Below are 21,439 nucleotides of genomic sequence, written 5' to 3'. Positions count from 1 at the left end.
GGGGGTTGTGTGTGGGGGGGGTTGTGGGGCATGGGGGATAAAGTTTCTACTTGTCCTGTGAGGTGAGGTAAAGGCATCAATCAACTCAATGGATAAGGACTGAGTGCACAGCACTGGAAGAGAAGTTCAGAGAAAGTGAAGAGTTTGGAAAAGATAGCCTTGAAGGTGCATTTCGAATGGGGCCTTCTTGGCACATAAGAGACAAAAATCTGCTTCACAGAAATTTTAACATATGAAATAAGGCAAATTCTTAAAATTCCACATCATTTCACAATAAGAGTCAAGAGGCCTAACTAACAACACAGAACAGAAATGTAACTATTTACTGGTTCAGGTAGACTCTTAAACAATTAAAATTTAAAGGCAATTAGATTTTACCAGGACTTCCCTGAGGGCCATTTCCAGAGGCAGCCAACAAAGAGAGAGAGCAGAAGAGGTCTACGGTCAAACAGAACTTGACTCAAAGACCATTTAGTTGGGCTTAATTATTGTCACTATCAGTCTGAATAAAAAGACATTATCCTCAGGTTAAGAAATACGCACTTATCAAAGGTTAGCGGATTTATTTCCAACTCTGCTCCACCCAACCCACTGAAAGACCTTACCTAGACAGAATCATTCATTGGAACGTTAGAAATAAAAAAACCCAGATCAAGAGAGGTAGTAAGGGTGGAAGACAAGAAGCTCTGGGGTCTTGCTTAAGCTAAGTAACAAATTCAAACATATTTCTACAAATACCTATACCAAAGTAATCCTAAGAATCATCGAATTTTGAAAACATGTATGGTACATAACTGTGAAAAATAGAAATGTTGTGAGGGAGAGTGGCGGATCAGAATATATACCTTAAAATATGTCACTTTGGCATATGGATTACTTTCAGCTAAAGGCAATTGAGATTTAACAGATGCAGAAAGAAGTCTTCCCTGAGCCTCCCCTACCTGACTAAAAGCAGGAACTTTTGAGAAATGAGGACTGCCGTAATGAGGACTCTGGGGGAGTTTTATGGCCAAGGAGATGATGTAAATAAAGGTAGCACTGAGATGAGTCTGCACAACAAACCTTACTAAAATAAACCCTATCTTCTGTTACTTTTCCCATATATTTAACTTCCTACAATTTACTGCTTCTAGAAGCCCAAACTCCTTTTCCTTTGTCTAGCCACTTCTCCATTTTTGCATTTTTAATTGACTTTATTTTTTAAATTGCTTTTTATTTTACTTCCAGTATATTTAATATACAGTGTTATATTAGTTTCAGGTGTACAACACAGTGATTCAAGAATTCTATACATTACTCAGTGCTCACTGTAAGTGTACTCCTTAATTCCCATCACCTATTTCACCCAACCTCCCACCCATCACTTCATAATTTATCATTCTTTGTTAATATGGTATGTAAGCTTTCAAGTCTTACCACCTCTCTTTGGGTTTTCATGTCTTTCCTGTGACATGAAAACCCTAGTGCACATAAAAAAAAGTGTGTGTATATATCACACACACACACAGACACACACCCATTTCCTCCTGTTAACCTGTCTTCTGTCAGTTCAATTAGCAGGCACCAGTCACCGAACCTAAGAGGGTAGAAGGCAAGGGTTTCCTTCCCCAGATAAGGAAACTAAATCTCTAGTGAACCCATTTTCAGTACCGTATGAAATCAGGCCCCACTATAAACTGTTTCCTGCTAAATAACGTAGGCCCTTTGTGGAAACAAGCCTTTCATAAAACCTCATGCCATGACACAGAAGGAACCCTTGGGCTCTGAGTCTAGCAGGGGTGGGCTAGAATCCAGATACACCCATTTATCTTGGGGGTGAACTTACTTACTATTTGGTTCTTTGGTTTTCTCATCTCTGAAATACAGATAGCATACCCAACTCCCTCTTCACTTCATATCATTTGTGTGAGGATAAATGTAATACACAAAAGACTGGACACATAATTACATTTTTACAGTTTTAAATAGTTCCATAAGAGCCCTTTCCAAATTCAGGAATCACAGTTGATTTAAGGCAGGCTGCTTGGAATCCAAACTTTGAGAAACACTGCCTAACCCATTTTCGAGGTAAAATGGAAGAAATAATAGGCAGGGATTTAAAAAAATCTTTAAATCTAACCTTTAGAACATAATACCTGTCCAGCTCAGGGAATAAAGAATTTTAACCTAAAGACCCCACCCACGCTATTGCACTATTAGGGAGAAAACCCTGGCAGAGCTCTCAGAGACCTGATTTCACCAGCAATGTGGGGTGTATAGAATAGTCTGCTGCCTTAAATCTGGGCTTTTATCATTCGGTAGATGAGTTTCTGAGACATCCACCTGCTCAAAACCTGCAGTTAATTCCCTATTCTCCTACTATGAGTCTAAACCAGAGGGTGGCAAACTATTGCCCCAGAGCCAAATCTCTCCTAATTCTATTTTTTATAAATAAAATTTTGTTGGAACACAGCAACATCCAGCCTTATGAATTACCCATACTTGCTTTTATACTTCAACAGCAGAGCTGAGAACTCGCAACAGAGACTTTATGGCCCACAAAGCCTAAAATATTTACTGTCCACCTCTTAACAGAAAGTTAGAAACTTAAATGTCCACCAACAGGTAATTGAGCAAACAAAGTGGTACATTATTATAATGGCATACTCTGCATCTAAAAAAAGAATGAGGTGGTTCAACATATTTATTCTGATATGCAATAGCATTCATGATAAATCTTAAAAGTCAAGAAAGTAATATACCATATGATACACCAACTTTTACGAAAAAGGAATGGAAAGAAGTATGCACATGCTTATAAATACATAGATTACTTCTGGCAAAAAAAGCCAAAAAATTGGTAATGATGGTGACATCTGGGAGGGAGAACTCGACAAATGAATAGAGACGATGTGCATTTACTTTTCACTACATATCCTTCTGTGCATTTTTAAATTATGTACTATGTGCATGTGTTATATATTTTTTAAAAATTTTTATAAAATAGAAAAGTCAGAGGGTACCAAAAAATATTTGAAAGCACAAATTTTCCTCTCAACTAGCCAGTCCCCACTATATTTTGTCTTCTAACTATTTACAAACTCATTTTCATCTGTTAGAAAAAAGTTTGACAATTTTTTTTTTTGAGCGACACAAACGGGAGGGAAGGTTTATTAAAGCAAAAAGTATACTCTCGGGGCGCCTGGGTGGCACAGCGGTTGGGCGTCTGCCTTCGGCTCAGGGCGTGATCCCGGCTTTATGGGATCGAGCCCCACATCAGGCTCTTCTGCTATGAGCCTGCTTCTTCCTCTCCTACTCCCCCTGCTTGTGTTCCCTCTCTCGCTGGCTGTCTCTATCTCTATCAAATAGATAAAATCTTAAAAAAAAAAAAAAATTCTTACAAAAAAAAAAAGTACTCTCAAAATATGAGAGTGAGCAAGAGAAAGAGACAGAGATAGGGAGACAAAGACAGAGAGACAGACAGTAAGTTGCACCTGACAAATCTTTTTTAAAGTGAAAATAAAAGGGTGGTGTTAAGAAAAAAAACAAAGGCTATTATCTTTCTTCTGCTAATCTTTATCACTTACATTACATTCCATTTCCTTATAAGATGGAAAAATCTATTAGATTAAAAACCAGATGATAACTATGAAACTGCTGAAGAACAAGACCCAGACAGGCTAGATTTCAAGAATGAAATGTGAGAAATTCATTCGCCCTTCAGATAATGCTGACCTTGGGATTAGATGCCCCTCTCTTCCACCTCCTGAGAGATCACCTATGTTCACCACGTTCACTAAGTAGTGAAGTACACAGAACTACCAAATACAGTTCTGCAGTGAAGTCTAGACTTGCTCTACCTGTATATGTTTCTTTCTGCACCAACAATTTTAACACAAACTGTAAAATCTGACAAATCTTTATTTGTAAGGACTTAGTTCTGTGTTTTAGCAGTTATAAATCTATTAGGGCAACTAAGCACTGAATATGAAAGTCTCAAGTTAATGTCTAACCATTCAATTCACTTTCCTATAAATCTCCACCACTTAACGCTGTATCTTGAAGTAGGATCCATTTAGCTGTCTTCCTCTTAAAATTTGGCTTCTCTGTGCCTTTACCATGTAAACAAAGCCGAAGTCAAAACCTACCAATGGAGACAGAAGGGAGACCCAATGGACAAAGATTAAGATATATCATCTATCTTTTCATTGGGAGTCACTGACTGACTCCCAGTCAGAGGTCATTCTTCTGTGTTTAACATAGCACATCCAATGCCATTTTTGTCTTATTGTCCTAGGCCTCTAAGCTGGACGACCACCTGGTCGGAATACCTAGGGAAATTCAAGCACCAGATAAAAAGTTGAGCTAGATGGTCTTTTAATATCCTTCAGATTTCATCACTGAAAAGTAAGAAAAAAAATTTAAATATCCTTAAAAGGGAAGAATTACAAAGTATTCTAAACCAACAGTTAGCAAAGGTTTTCTGTAAAGGGTTAGGTAGTAAATATTTTCAATTCTGTGGGCCATACTATCTTTATATCAAATACTTCATTCTGCCATTTGGGGCACAAAATCAGCCATAAATAATTAAGTGAACGAATGGGTACGGACGTGTTCCAATAAAACTTCACTCAGAAAAAGAGGAAGGCAGTGTGAAAGCCATAGTTTGTTAATGCCTATTCTAAATAATGATTTCCAATATCTCATATTCAGGAAAATGAACACAAATGAGAAATGCATCAACAGGAAATCAGTCTGGTCTGAAAATTCATCTCCTGTGATTTCACTATTATTAGACTTACCATGCATAGCAATGTAAAATAGTAAATACTTGTTTGATATAATATCTTCAAAAACAAACCAACGCCTGAATGCCAGGCTTCAGAAATATAATAAATATGCCTGTGGCTAAATGCAAAATTAAAACATATCCTATAGCCAGTTTCAAGGTATGTAAAAAAAAGAAAATCTGTATTTTTAAAAGGAAAGCCCATTAAGATGTTCAGGGGTGAGGTTTGGGCAATATTATTTTGGAGAAAGGGGACAAGCGAAGAAAAGCATAAATACACTCCTGTCGCAGACTCAGAAACCCTAGACCACTATCTTTTCAAAATAATTTTGACATAATAATCAAAAAATAACACAGAATTGGGGTGCCTGAGTGGTGCAGTCGCTTGGGTGTCTGACTCTTGGTTTCAGCTCAGGTGACTCTTGGTTTCAACTCAGGTCATGATCTCAGGGTCATGAGATCAGAGCCCAGTGTCAGGCTCTATGCTCAGCACACAGTCTGCTTGAGTTTTTCTCTCCCTCTGCTTCTCCCCACTATGCACTCACATGCTCAATCTCTCACTTTCAAATAATCTTTAAAATTTTTTTTAAAAAATAACAGAATTTAAAGAGGTCATGAGCTAATATAACACTATAGCAAGATATAAAAGTCTGTTTATATACTGGTACATATATAAAAGAACCTAGATTATTCTTCTCTACTGAAAAGTAAAAGATTTTTTTCAATTTTACTTAGCTGAAGGTTATATATGGGGGTGAGGAACAGGAGCGAGGGGAAAAGAGACTAATAAGCACATGGTAAATATCACGTAAACATGAAAATCCCCCAAAAAGCTACATGGAGCTGCAGTGACCGTGAGGGGATCCTATACACCCTACACATACGCCTCTTCCTCCTTTTCCCTTTTGTTTTTCCACGGAAAGGGAAATGGGGATTAGGTATCTCTAACCAATCGAAATTAATTAACTCTTTCTAAACCAGAAGTTCATGAGCAGGCTTCCGGACCGGGGGGGGGGTTAAGGGTGGAAGTTCAAGAACACGTTAAAGTTTCAAGCAAAATATTGTTGTGTGTCTGTATGTATGTGCGCAAATAGAGTCCCATGCATACCTCTGCACATTCTTCTAGGGAAAGAATCCACTGCTTTTATCAGATTCTCAAAGGGGCCGATGAGCTAAAACAGTTTAAAAACTACCATCAAATTTTATGTGTATTATGTGTGCAAGCAGGAAATAAGGGGGGACTTAGCATAAAGAGAACAGACTTCATGGGTACTGATGAAAAATGCTATTCATATCTACTCTGGAATAAAAATTTATAAATGGTTAAAATAATTACACCAATCTCCCTTGAGGCCTGTTATGGATTGAGCTGTGTTCCCTCAAAAGAGATACGCTGAATTCCTAACTCCCAGTACCTCAGGATGTGACCTTATTTGGAAATAGGATCATTGAGGATGTAATTAGTTAAGGTAAAAGATACCACACTAGAGCAGAGTGGGTTGCTAATCCAATTACCACAGGTGTCCTTATAAGAAGAGAGCCGCGTGAAGATACAGGGAGAACTCCATGCGTCAACAAAACCAGAGACTGAAGTTACACAGCTACAAGCCAAAGAACACCAAAATTGCCAACAAAAAAACTAGGAAGAGGCAACAAAGGATTCCTCTGCAGGTTTCAGAGGGAGCATGGATTTCAGACTTCTAACCTCCAGAACTATGAGACAATAAATTTCTGTTGGTTTGAGCCACCCAGTTTGTGGTACTTTATTACAGCGGCCCTAGGAAACTAATAGAAAGCCAAATATCAATATTGACAGCAACCAAAATTGGAGTACAGTGAAAAGGCCTTCTAAAGATGATGCACATGCTCTCATGCCATAATAAACACATCAGGGACTCTTCCCAACACACGAGATATACCTTCAGTTACCAAAATACACTCTACTTAGGGGCGCCTGGGTGGCACAGCGGTTGGGCGTCTGCCTTCGGCTCTGGCCTGATCCCGGCGTTGTGGGATCCTCTGCTGTGAGCCTGCTTCTTCCTCTCCCACTCCCCCTGCTTGTGTTCCCTCTCTCGCTGGCTGTCTCTATCTCTGTCAAACAAACAAAATCTTTAAAAAAAAAAAAAAATACACTCTACTTAATACTTAAAAATGGACTGACTTTTCCAAATGGGTGCAGGGTACAAGGATAAAAAAAACCTTTTATATTCCAAAAGTAAAAGATCAAAATAGGTTAATGTCAGGTCCCAGAACAAATCATTGGGGTGTATTCCTTACCATACATTTACACACGGTCAAATATCGGTATATAGTAGCAGATTCAGGAAAAGCAGTGCTCTGATTATTTATTGCTATATAACAAAATCACTCAAAAACTTAGTGTTGTAAAACAACAATAATCATTTTCATCTCTCTCACAGTACCTGTAAGTTAGGAATTTGGAAAGGGTTCAACTAAACAGTTCTAGCTGAAAAGTTCTAGCTCCTGATCTTAGATCCTTCCTATCTCTCCACGTGAAGTAGTTTGGGTTTCTTTGCAGCATGGTAATCTCAGGCTAGATTGCTTACAAAGCTGCAAAGTCTTCAAGACCAGGATTCTAGTATTAGGTAGCAGCTCTCTCACTTTTTTTTTTCTTTTTTAAGATTTTATTTATTTATTAGACAGAGAGAGAGCTCACAGGCAGGGGAGAGGCAGGCTCCCTGGCAAGCAGGGAGTCTGATGTGGGACGCAATCCCAGGACACTGGGATCATGACCTGAGCTGAAGGCAGATGCTTAACCAACTGAGTCACCCAGGTGCCCCAAAGCAATCTCATTCTTCAGAAATAATTGATGTTACTAATCTGATCTATATCTTTTGAGAATAGCAAGACGCCAAGACCTTTTTTTTTTTTTTTTGAGAGAGAGAGAGAGCATGCACGTAGGAGAGTGGAAACGGGCTAAGGGGGAGAGAGAAAGAATCTTAAACTGACTCCACCCTGAGCATGGAGCCCGATGAGGGGCTCAGTGCTACCACTGCAAGATCATGACCTGAGCCAAAACCAAGAGCCGATGATGTTTAACCGACTGAGCCACCCAGGTGCCCTGAGAATAGAAAGACTTTTAAAGCTCAATCCAAATAATCATACTTGTTTAATTTGAGAACTAAAGTGTGTCTCTCACCTTTTCTTACTTCACCTTGGAAGTCACACAGTGTAACTTCTGCTGCATTCTATTGCTCACAGTGATCACAAGACCACCCAAATTCAAGGGGAGAGGACATAAACCCCACCTCAGGATGAGAGGAGTCAAGATCACACTGAAAGAACATGTGAGATGGGAGATATTGTTAAAACCATCTTTAGAAAATACCATCTGCCACCGAGAGCATGGAAAAATAACTGCTTATTACTTTTGAGACTATCAACTATTTAATCCATGTTGGACCTATTTCTTGGGCCTAGGGAACAACAAAGAATTGTTCCTTGTTACATATTTTTAGTCACCCAAAATTCCTTTAAAAAATATGGCCCCATGGGTCTCATACTTTGAAATATTTTGCCTACCAAATAACCTCTTTTACTGAACAAAAATTTCACTTTTGTTTATTCACTTAACTGTGAACCTCTAGGGGCGCCTGGGTGGCACAGCGGTTAAGCGTCTGCCTTCAGCCCAGGGTGTGATCCCGGCGTTGCGGGATCGAGCCCCACATCAGGCTCCTCCACTATGAGCCTGCTTCTCCCTCTCCCACTCCCCCTGCTTCTGTTCCCTCTCTCGCTGGCTGTCTCTATCTCTGTTGAATAAATAAAATCTTTAAAAAAAAAAAAAAAAACTGTGAACCTCTAATCAGTAAGTTACCACTTGGAGTTGACACACTTCTAGCCAAAAGCAAGCCAACTCATTTTAGTTCAATTATGAAAAGGCTTCACCTTGTAGATAAGTATATACTTAAAAATTTTTGATAGTCTTCCAACGGGAGGCATACTGGGAATCATTGGTCTTACGTCTTTTCCATTATATTTTAGTAACTCTGCAATCATTATTTTGTGTTTTAAGACTCAACATAAAAGAAAACCACCTCTGAAAGTAGGCTGTAAGCAACAAATAAAGGGCCAAAATGCAAACTCAAAATGCACAAACTATTTACTGTACTCGAGCTGATAAGAATAGTGGGTTCCTTTTTCCTTTTTCAAAAATTAAGGCTTAGAAGGCATTTTTCCACAAACAAAAGAATAGCTGTACCATCTTGGTTAACATTTCTTTTTTCAATAAAAGACGTCAGTGTCCAACCCTGTTGTAAGCACCCATTGAAGTAGATATAATGGGCACTCTGTTTGCCTACACAGACACTGGCATATGAATACTTAACTCTCTGAATCCTATTTTCCTCAATGTCTAAGATACTTCTTGGTGGTTAGGAATCCCAATAGGTTCATTAGTTCTCTTAGGGGCACTACACAACTATTTTATACACTGAGGTGGCTCCATGAGCATGGCGCTCTGGCCAGCATTAAACGCCTCTAAGGCTTCATTATCCTGCAAAATATTAGGCATTAACAAAAATCAGACTCCAAATTCCTTTGAGTGATATAAAAAACACAAAGACATCTTTAAAAAGTCAAGTCTTCCTCCATCAGAAAGTAAATGTCAATTCTACAGCACTAAAATTATCTGCTGACAAAAAAACTTCAATTTTTCAGCAATATCCATTTTCTTTTGTTTCTCTTTCTGTTCTCAAAGCCTGTACCAGTGGGGTAACTTCTCTACTGTAAAGCCTACAGAAGGGTTGAGTTCCTATTAACACAGTTTGGTAACATACAGTTCCATTGCTTATAAAAGTATGTGTTCAATTCTATTCTGGGAGAAAACAATTTTTAAAAAGTAGTTACCATAAGTCACATGATTTTTTCTTAAACTATTGTTCTACAGTCTCTCCTCACCTTAATAAAAATGTCTTCACGTTAGGACATGAAATTTTTACCCTAAAACTTTCAGATTCAGAAAAGTGAAATATAGGATTCCAATATACATAACTATACTTACTAATACTTTAAGTGTATTATCAAAAATCAGGCTTCTTGAACACAACTAAAGAAAGGGAAATACCCTGTTTGGCTTAGGAATTCATGAAAGTTATACATTTGACTCCATAATATACCTAATGTAAAAATATTTCAAGTTACTCAGTAAAACTAATTTTAACAAGAAAATGTATTATGTTTACCATGAACATTACATGTTCACTACCTACAGGTTTACCCAAAAATTGACTCAGGGAGATAACTAATTATGTATTTTGTGTGGTGTAATTTAAAACTACCAAAGTCTATTCACGAAGATTAAGATCATTCAGAACAAGCTGGTAGAATCAGGTATTTCACTGCTTATAGAAGCAGTTTAGATGCAGTTTAGAAGCAGTTCAGACTCAGTCTGATTATTAGAGCAAATGCCAACCCGTAACAGCAGCAAAGCAGTTTGAAGTTCCTGATTTATGCTGTATGCTGTAGTTCCTAATTGCTCTTGTGTCACTTTCTTCTGTACCTTCTGAATCTGTTCTCAAGGCTGAACCTAAAAACAGGCAGTTTTCCAAATCATGGTAAATGGGGCTGGGAAACTGTATGCTTTACCCCCAACCAGGGATCAACAGTATATTAGCATATCAAAGACTACCAAATGTCCTGAGGTATAGAAGCCCACTGAATTCTATTTAAGCCCAGCCTTTCACAAATTTCTCAACACAGCCAGAGAAACAATGCTCTGGAGAAGCTCACAGATTACCTTTTAAGGTAATGATTATCCAAAAATGGACCAAACCTCCCATGGACTACAAATGATTTAGAAAGCATTATCTTCCTTTGATGCATAAGACTACTTATGAATAAACTATTAAGCCAGTGATTAAGAGTTACAAAAGTGGGCATGTTATTAGAATGTTACCAAAGACTTCAATCTGTACACAATTAATACCTCTGGATACTGCAACTCCCAAGGCTACAAAGCTCCTACCACATATGCACACTCAAAAGCTGGAATCCTGAAATTTTCAAGAGAGGCACTCACTTGTCAGTGAAGTTGTGTTGTCTTTAGCTGGCCGTGGTTTTCAACAATCATTATTTTTACTTTTTAATTAAAAATTAGCATTAGTTGAGCTTCATTCATATCATTTTAGTTGTTTTATTAAACCTGCAGAATATATTACACAATTGTATCACTAGGATTTGAGACCTACAGTTTTCTAGCTAGTCTAGACTTAAAGCAAGTATAATTTTTTTTGTAATTCAATTAGGAACTAACCATACCTCTAACTGCTGAAGAAAATCCCTCTTTCCCAAAATGCTTGTACCTTGACAATTATTATTTTTTCCACCAGAAAGTGGGAATTATTAAGCTAAAGAATGATCCAGCTAAAAAGCTGGGATTAAAACCTCTTAAGAGTCACTGTTTTAAGGGTCCTTGCCCTGGCTATAGTGTCACCAAGGCAGGGGCAGGTGTTCTCCCTGCCCACCAGGTCTATAGCAACCAAATGTGACATAAGTACTTGGAATCAGACCCTTCATGGAAGTAAAAATAACTTCTCTGAACTTGGATGTGAACGATCCCTCCAGTCTCTAGTTCTGGGAACCATCCAGAAATGTCTTAAAAAGTACTAAATCTTATAACAAATTCTCTTCCCAAAAATCCTTTCCTGGTTTATCTTCAAAACTTTGCCAGGTTCATAGATAGAGCTTGCAACTAAATGTTGCAGGCAGGGATCAGCTCAGAAAGTATAGAAAACATGAGGGGAGTGTCTGATGACTTTGTGGATTCTTAGTATCTGTTTCCAGCTGTGAAACTGATTCAAGCTCCTAAGAACCCACCTGAATAAGCATTTTAACCATGGGTTACTGTGCTAAAGATTGGTTGAGAACATGTACAGCAAAGTAAAAACATTAAGAGTATAAAAATCCAGATAATTCTTAGTCAATTTATCAATTGAGAATCAAAGCCATAATACTCAAAGCGCTAGTGTAAATATACTTCCTTCTCCAGAAACTGAGATCCAGAATGAAGACAACTAAAATCAGTAAGCACAACAGACTTATCAAAAATCAGTAATCAATAATCCAGTCAAGAAATGGGCAGAAGACATGGACAGACATTACTCCAAAGAAGACATACAAATGGCCGACAGACACGTGAAAAAATGTTCAACATCACTTGGCATCAGGGAAATACAAATCAAAACCACAATGAGATACTAACTCACACCAGTCAAAATGCCTAAAATTAACAAGTCAGGAAAAAAACAAATGTTGGTGAGGATGCAGAGAAAGGGGAACCCTCTTACACTGTTGGTAGGAATGCAAGCTGGTATAGCCACTCTGGAAAAGAGCATGGAGGTTCCTCAAGATCCTCAAGGAAGAACCTCAAGAAGTTAAAAACAGAGCTACCCTACAACCCAGCAATTGCACTACTAGGTATGTACACAAACACTATGATCTGAAGGGGCACCAGCACCCCAATGTTTATAGCAGCAATGTCTACAATAGCCAAACTATGGAAAGAGCCCAATGTCCATCGACAGATGAATGGATAAAGAAGATGTGGTATATATACATATATAAAATATATATATGATATTACTCAGCCATCAAAAAAGATGAGATCTTACCATTTACATCGACATGGAAGGAACTGGAGGGTATTATGCTGAGCGAAATAAGTCAATCAGAGAAAGACAATTATATGATCTCACTCATATGTGGAATTTAAGAAACAAAACAGAGGATCATAGGGAAAGGGAGGGAAAAATAAGATGAAATCAGAAAAAGAGACAATCCGTAAGAGACTCATAACTATAGGAAACAAACTGGGGGAGGGGAGGTCAGTGGAGGGATGGAGTAAGTGGGTGATGGGCATTAAGGAGAGCACGTGATGTAACGAGCACTGGGTATTATATACAACTGATGAATTACTGAACTCTACATATAAAACTAATGATATACTATATGTTAACTCTTTGAATTTAAGTCAGTTAAAATTTTTTTAAAAATCAGTAATGAATAACTACACTCTTTGGACTGCCACTAAACACCTGACCTTGGGCCAATTCACTGCTCTGATCATTCGCAAAATTCATTGAAAAGGAGCCAAAATCACTGATGGTTAAATCCTCCTTCTCCTAGCTCTCCGAGTCTATGTATCTATTACTATGTATTAGAATAAGCTGTTTTCTAGTAGTACATTAGATACTCAGAGAATTATTAACTCTAACAGGTCACAAAGGGTATCATTTTAAAGCAACACACCTAAAATTCACTGATCTTCACAGTCAAATGTCTCAACAGCAGCTAATTCAACTGTTCCTATCTCCTGAGGATTCTGCTTATGCTAAAAATCACTATTATGTGCTAAGTGAAATAAGTCAAGCAGAGAAAGACAATTATCATATGGCTTCTCTCATCTATGGAACATAAGAACTAGGAAGATCGGTAGGGGAAGAAAGGGATAAAGAAAGGGGGGTAATCAGAAGAGGGAATGAAGCATGAGAGACTATGGACTCTGAGAAACAAACTGAGGGCTTCAGAGGGGAGGGGGTGGGTGAATGGGATAGGCTGGTGATAGGTAGTAAGGAGGGCACGTATTGCATGGTGCACTGGGTATTATACGCAACTGATGAAACATCGGACTTTACATCAGAAACCAGGGATGTACTGTATGGTGACTAACATAATATAATAAAAAAACATTAAAATAAAAAAAAATCACTACTATGCTTACGTTTAAGGTGCAACCCACCATCTTTTAAACCATATATTTCTAAGAAACTTACTTAGGACCATCCTTCAAACTAGATGGATGGATGATAAACACACTCTCAGGGCTCCACAGAGAATCAATCCTTTCAGTCCAAGACACATTTCTAAGCCCCCATATCAAATACGGGAATGATTTTAACACAAATGTACAACTCAAAATACTTTAACAGACCCTCTCCTCCACAGATCTCAACTATATAAGGGTAAGTTAGGCCAAAGTATTTTTTTCCTTTACCTTTAAAAAATTGTATTTATATATTTACTCATTCTTAAAGTCATATTCTACTTCCTATTAATTCAGGATGGATAGCACCCATTATATGAAGTACCATATACTTATTCCAAAATCTTTGATAAAATCATTCAACATATTTAGTAAGCAGGCCATAGCTTACTTTTTCCCAAGAATTCAATTAAGAATTGTTCTATTTTGGGGGGGTGCCTGGCTGGTTCAGTTGGTAGAGCATGCTACTCTTGATCTCGGGATCATGAGCCTGAGTCCTACACTGGGTGCAGAAATTACTTAAAAATAAAATTTTTCAGGGACACGTGGGTGGCTCAGTCAGTTGGGCAGCCAACTCTTGATTTTGGCTCAGGTCATAATCTTGGACATGGTCCTGGACTGAGCCCCATGTTGGGCTCTGCGCTTGGCAGGGAGTCTGCATGAGTCGTCTCTCTTTCTCTCCCTCTATCCCTCCCTCTGCTCATACTCTTTCTTTTTCTCTCTCTAAAATAAATAAATAAATGTTTAAAAAAATAAAAATAAAATAAAATCTTGGTCTATTTTTCAAAATTAGGCATATGCATAATGCACTTCATAATTTTTATCACTCAATAATAAAAGACACTTGTTTGTAAAAAGTGAGCAGTACACACAGAAATAAATTTGAGTTGAACTTTAGCAATATGTTTTCTGCCTATACATTAAAGAATAGTTTATTAAACTAGAATCCACAGACCCACGATGGGTTCTGAGTGTCTTTTTTTTTTTTAATATTTTATTTATTTATTTGAGAAAGAGAGAAAGAGCAAAAGCAGTGGGAGGGGCAGAGGGAGAGGAAGAAGTAGACTCCCCACTGAGCAGGGAGCCCAATGACTCAATCCCAGGACCCTGGGAACACGACCTGAGCAGAAGGCAGATACTTAACCAACTAAGCCACCCAGATGCCCCAGGTTCTGAGGGTCTTATTAATCCCCTGAAATTATATGAAAAACAAAGTGTGCAAGTAACAGTAATTCCCCTTAACCTACAGTGGATACATTCCTAGACCCCCAGTGGAAGCCTGAAACTGCAAATAGTACCAAACCCTATACATACTGTTTTTTCCTATACATACCTATGGTAAGTTTAATTTATAAATTCGGCATGGTAAGAGATTAACAATAATAATAATAATAAAATAGAAAAATTATAAACAATATACTGCAACAATAGTCATATGAATGTGGTCTTTCTCCCTCCAAAAACATCTTATTGTACTGTACTCACCACCCTTCTTCTAATAATGATGTGAGATGATAAAATGCCTACCTGATGAGATAAAGAAAGGTAAATGATGTAGGCATTGTTACTTAGTATTAAGCTACTACTGACTTTCTAATGTGTCAGAAGGAGGACCACCTGCTTCCGGATCAAGGCTGACCATGGGTAACTGAAACCATGTAAAGCAAAACTACGGACAAGGGGAGATTACTGTTTGTTTTTCTAAGGAGATAGCACAAAGCTTTGAGAAGATGCTCAACAGAGGTCATGACCTTTGACTAAAAATCTCTGCATTATGGAACATATTTTAAGATTTTATTCTCAATTAATACTTCAAAGTATGTAAGTCAATACTCCAAAATAATAACATATAATGGTAAGAATTCCTTAAATTCAAGGAGAATATCTCATGTGAGAAAACTCATGTAATGCCAACATTTCTCGCAAGAATTCCATAAAAGACAAGAATGATGTAAACTAGATATTTCAAAGTAATCTTAAAATTGTCTAATGGTTAACATTTAAACACATACATATACACCACCATTTAAGATCTCAAAATGATTTATATTTGAAAGCTGGTGGCACACACAAAAACATTCTAGACAAAATGGATCCATTAATACATGTGGTACTAAGATATTTAGAAGCTTTTTAATGAAATGTGCCAAATAATTCACCACAGACAATGATAGAGTCATAAAGCAGTGTGTTCTAAATTGTAATACGGAAACTGGCTTTTTTCAAATATTGATTTAAGATTAAAGTATGTCAATAATATGCTGTAGAGGTCTAAAAGGTATAGAGATACAGATTTAGATATAACTTTTTCTATGAAGCTGAAGTTAGATTTTTCTAACTACATGCTTTCTCCATGTGATCACCCTCATCACACCCCTTAATGTTCTTTTTCCCTAAATCTTACTTTTATTCAGAAATAATGTTATCTCTCACTTAAAATCTCTATCACCAATTTTGGTATATGATCTCACATTGCTATATTATTTTATATATGTATATTCAGTCTATCCAATTATATTACCCCTGCCCCACAGTAGATTATTATATCTAATTCCTCTTGCCTAGCACAGTATAACATACAAGTCTCAAAATATACTTAAATGAACAATTTCCACTTCACTTAGCATGTCTATTGTCACACTCATCATGCTATATGGTAGTAACTAGTAAAAATGTCTAGGGATTTGCTTCAAAATAAAAAAGGGGCAAGTGGGTGGAGGTAGAAATGAAACAAGATTAACCACAGGTTTGTAACTGCTAAAGTTGGTGATGTGCATTTTATGTTGGCAATTTTCCATAACACAAAGTTTAAAGGAGATTCCTTCTCCTTCTAGGACAGAAAACTTTTCGAAAACAGGTCCAGTAGTTTTCTTCTTTATACATCTGCCCCCACAGAGAGCAGATAAATTTACTTGACTAAACACATTTCATTATTTAGGCAGAACTACCTTCCAAAGAAACTTTAAAATCTTCTGTATGGTATTTTATTTAAATGATCCTTTTATTAAACTCAGATAAAACATATATTCATTTGCTAACTATTTACAAAGTACCTAATTTCTCAAATATCCTGTCTTAGTAAATGTAGGGTATCAAAAATAACACATCCTCTCTAATATACTGGATCTGATAGTACTCTCAAGGATCCATAGAAAAAAGGGCAAGGAGAGAAGGCAAAGGGAAAAAGACAAAGAAAAAAATAGTAGAATGGTAAGAAATACAGTTTTTAAGAAGGATCTAAGGCATCCACGTTTTTCATTAAAGAGAGCATTCAGTTTGTTCAAGCTGGACAGGTCTAAAAAGTTCCCCTCCCCACTCCATTTTAGAGATGAGAAAACTAAAGTTCAGAGAGGGGAAGTGACTTGCCTCAAGTTACACATTAAGTCACTAGCAAAAACAAAATTAAAATTCAGATCTGCTGATTCGCAGTGCAATGTGAATTTTCCACATCAAAGTACTTTCTTCTACACTATAATATTCACTAACTAAAGAGAATGACTATTTTACTATTAATATGTACTTCAGTTTATATAATACCACAACAAAAAAAAAGTTAATAGGCTAAGTAAAGGAAGGAGGTGGGAAGAAAATGCACACAACAAACTGCTAAGGCATTGCACATGCAGACTATATGCATATACCACACTTCCTCAATTCAGAGACACACATGTGACTTTAAGACATAGCCATTTGGGAATGCCTCTCTACTTACTAGATGCTGTGGTGTCCAATTCATCAATCATTTAATAAAGACAACTAGAGCTTCAAATTTAAAAAAAAAAGACGTAGTATCCACTTCATAAACATTTTTAAAAAGATACTATAAATTACATCGTCATTTCAAAAAATACTAAAATGTGAACACATACACCTCTAAAGGTAATATAATGCACCCTTAAAAGACATGCAACAATCATCATCATTTAAGAGCCAGTGTCACAAGGCAAACACACAGAGCAATAGTCCCATCTTCTAAGGTAACAGTTACTAAACACCTAAGGCTATGTGGCATTTTTTTCAATTCTAGGTATTAATATAAACAAGTCTTTCTTGCCTTTTATGTCATATGCATGAATTTTGGCGTTCCACAAAGCAAGGTTTGAATCTCAGCTCTGCTCCTACCTCTCCAACCTTTGGAAAGTTAATACTAACTTCTCTGAGCCTCATTCTCTCATCTGTTAATAGGTTATCCACCTTGCAGAATTGTATGAGAACTAAATGCAATAATTTAAGGAACAAAGTACAGTACCTAGATGAAATTTTACATTTCCTCTCACAATCCCTATGGGCCAAATTAAACTAAAAACTAGATCCTATTCTTGACTTACAAGATTCCTCCATCTCCATTTTAGAGACTGGAATAAAACTGTACTGATCCTGGGGCAAATCCTACTAGTTTGCTTTCAAATAACTATTTGATTAGAAAAGCTTATTTCATTGTCTTGAAATTTGTCTCTTTTCTTCTTCAAATTGGGAATAGAAAACAATGACAAATTTTAAGTTAAATTAGTTATATGTAAATTCAGCACTTTCATATCGTCTTACTGAACTGAAACTCTAAGCCCATTACAAACCCACTAAGAGAGGAACTACAGAACCAATGTGTGGGAAGAAAGAAAGGTATAAAGTCCAAGGGACAGTTAAAATGACTCAATTAAATGAGTGGTGTGCTTTTGTTTAACCTTATATTCATTTATTAAACCCTAAAAAAACAATATTCAGAAGAGCCAAGACCATATCTCCATGCTTCAAGGTGATTTAGTAACCTGATCCCTCAGATTAAGCAAATGCCATCCTTCAGTATATACAGTTTCAGGATGTGTCTAGTCATTTCCAAGACAGGAATGTACTGACCAAAGTATCTCATATGCAGCAGTACACACTGAAATAAGACCATCTTTTCCCCTACCCCAAACAAAATTCAGAGAAGCCCACCCACATATTCCCTATTAGCTCATTTCAGTAGAATGATTTTCTCTCCCACTAATTATAAAAGTAATGCTTGTTTTTATAAACTTGGAAAATAAAAAGAGTATGAGCATTTTTAAAACCACCCATGATCTTACCAAAGATTAAAATATTAGAAAGGGACATACCAACATCTTTCCTATGAATTTGACCATAACTGCCATCATATTTTAAATTTGTATAGAGCACTTGCCACTAAACATGAGTAACTATCTGCCTATACCTTATTATCTTAATTCTGGTTTTTTAGACTAAATTCACACAAGTTTTTTCTCACTTAACTCAATGGTTTCTTCTCAGTCTTTGTTCTTCTGAGTCTCTCAGCCATATATTTTGCTGTTGACTACTTCCTCTTTCTTAAAACTATTTCTATCCTAAGTTTTTCAAAACAGTACATTCGTCAGTGTGTACAAGAGTCTCTCCAACTCATCTTTTTCTCTTTCTTCACTGGCTCCCTTCTATTAATTCCTGACAACCTCCAAAATAAATGGCTCCAGCCTGACTTTTGGATTTCCTTGTCAACTTTGAACCTACAGCATTTAACACTGTACCTGGCATGAAGCATATGCTCAATTAATATTTACTGACTCTGTCAGTCCTGACCTGGCTCCTACTAGCTGTGTGATCTGGGGCAAATTAAATCTCTGAATCTCAGTTGCCTCATCTATAAAACGGAGATAATCAAAGAAAGATGACACTCAAAAAGCTCAAAACTGTCTGGCACCCAATAAATTTTGCTATTATTATCAACATAATCCAGTATGGAACTCAAAAATATTTCTGATTATTTTATGGTTGAACACCAAATCTACCTCTCAATAACCCAACTTATTGTCAACATATTTTCTTATCTCAAATATCAAAAAATATTTTCGTGCTATTTCCCTTACTACCTGTCTCCAATTCATCATTAACTATTCTAATTCTTCTCTCCTAGCCATCAGACAGAATCATTATTTTTTAACTAAGCTACAACCATAGATTTAATTGCTCTCCACACTCTTAAATCTTCATTCAAATCTTCCATCCTCCTTAAAACAATTTTTAATGTGTCATTCTTGTCCACAGTGTATTTGATAGCATGTCCAAACTACTGGAATGTCATCTTCATGTCTTCTAATAACATATCCACACTCCTAGTTCCAACGATGTCTCAAAACTCACCTCTTCCTGGAAACCTTCCCTGATTAACTCCATACCACTTGGATTACTTCTCTGCTCTGAGTCTTCAGCACTTAGGTATTCTGTTATACTGAGGGTAAAATGTGATCAATGAATAGCAGTGCCAAGAAATTACTTCCATGAAATTATTTCTACCTCTTAAAGAATGATCCATTAGCTATGATGTTCTGGTGATCTGGCTAAGGAAATATCGCATACAACATATGTCCTCTTTGGTTTCTGTCCTCAGCACTTCATGTTTGTGAAGAAGCATTTAACGCTTCACAATCCTTTTGTCCTATCCTCAAGCAGATATTAAACCTCAGTGCCTACCAACTCCTCCCATTTCAATCCACTGAAAATGTGGTAGTGGGCCAATTTTGTTTCTACTACCTCTTCTCTGCCCCCAACCTCTGCCCACACCCCACAAATAAAAATTCATAAAGCTTTACACAGAGAGGCAGTAGCAGTGATACACACATACCATGTCTTTCTTCCTCTTAAGTGAAAAGAACTTTGAACGTATTTAGCTACAAGACTCTTCCCAAGACTAAAAAACTTACCAACAAGTATGATACATAATCAAATTCTACTGCATCAAAGTGGTTGATCCTACAGTAACAGAATTGTACTCATATGTTAATTTTCACTATGTTACCCTAAGAGTTCTTGCATCATTTTTATGCTATATCACACACACCCAACAAAATAGCTGACAAACTCCCCTACAGGGCAGATTTTCTGAAAGTACCTTCTGATGCTGCCTTTAAACAACACATTCTAATTTTTTAAAAAAACATAAAGAATTAAGTGATTCCTCATTGCCATCCAATCAAAAGCAAATAATGTTTGTGCCTTTACTTTTCAGAGGGTGAGTTTGTGTGCTGCTGTGGCAAAACAATTAGATAGATGAACTATCACGGGGGGGGGGGGGGGGGGGCANAGACACCAACAGCCTCAGTAGTGAGAGTTAACTCTAAGTACTTGGCCCTCATGAGTAGTGAATGAACCGAACTATCTGTGAACCTGGCTGATTGACTCCTACCTGAGACTCTCAGCTCTCCCCACCCTCCCAAAAGGAACAGTTACTCTTGCTCACTTAGTCATAAAAGATCCACACCCTTCAGCTACTTTATATACATCCACTTCGTCGGCTCCTTGTATACTTTCTCCTAACTGGCCACCTAACGCATTCTAGTCAAACAGCTTCCATCCACACCTCACCTAAAACCTTCTTCTCTCAGTCACCTTCCGGTTTGAGTAGGTGCCTCTTATTCCAAATCCACCTGTCCCCCATTTGTCCAGAGATCTTAACCTTCAAAACCCTACCCTCCCTTCACTCCCAGACAATTTCCCCCCACCCACTATCAATGCCTGCTTCCAAAAGGCCAGCCACATTCCCAGGCTCCGCGCCTTCTCCCCGGCACCCTTTTCTGAGCATCACCCTTTTCCCATCGCTTTCTTCCCCCTCAGACCAGAAATCCTTTAATCACAGGCCTCCTCTGACTGCCACCCGGAGCACACGAGCCGGCTCCTCCGTTAAGTACCCCGCCCCACCTTCACCACCTCTATGCGGCCTCCCCACACCAGACTGAGCCCCCACGGCTCCGCGGCTGCAAACCAGGCCCCTCCCTGCGTCCCCGCTCGCCAGCGCGGCCCTCTGGAGGGCGGCGGCCCCAGCCCAGCGGCGCACAGACCATCCCGGGCGAGGCTGGCGCCCCCGGCTCCGGGCGGCCCAGGGTGGGGGCGGGGGCGGGGCGGCG

At 37.8% G+C, this 21,439-nt stretch overlaps 1 protein-coding gene across 2 annotated transcripts in view; it reads right to left on the bottom strand.

Moving 5' to 3' along the window:
• The window catches only part of FAR1 (fatty acyl-CoA reductase 1), a 66,724-nt gene that overhangs the window by 44,565 nt on the left and 720 nt on the right, over positions 1-21,439 (bottom strand). The window contains exon 2 of one of the 2 annotated variants that reach the window (XM_034644638.1): positions 19,680-19,767. The exons of the other annotated variant lie outside the window; for it this stretch is intronic. The gene's annotated coding sequence lies outside the window, so the exon portion shown is untranslated. The remainder of the gene's footprint in view (positions 1-19,679; positions 19,768-21,439) is intronic. 2 annotated transcript variants of the gene reach the window in all.

The sequence above is a fragment of the Ailuropoda melanoleuca genome, chromosome 16 (genome assembly GCF_002007445.2).
Source record: "Ailuropoda melanoleuca isolate Jingjing chromosome 16, ASM200744v2, whole genome shotgun sequence".
Classification (NCBI taxonomy): Eukaryota; Metazoa; Chordata; class Mammalia; order Carnivora; family Ursidae; genus Ailuropoda; species Ailuropoda melanoleuca.
This window is presented reverse-complemented; position numbering and strand designations above follow the sequence as displayed.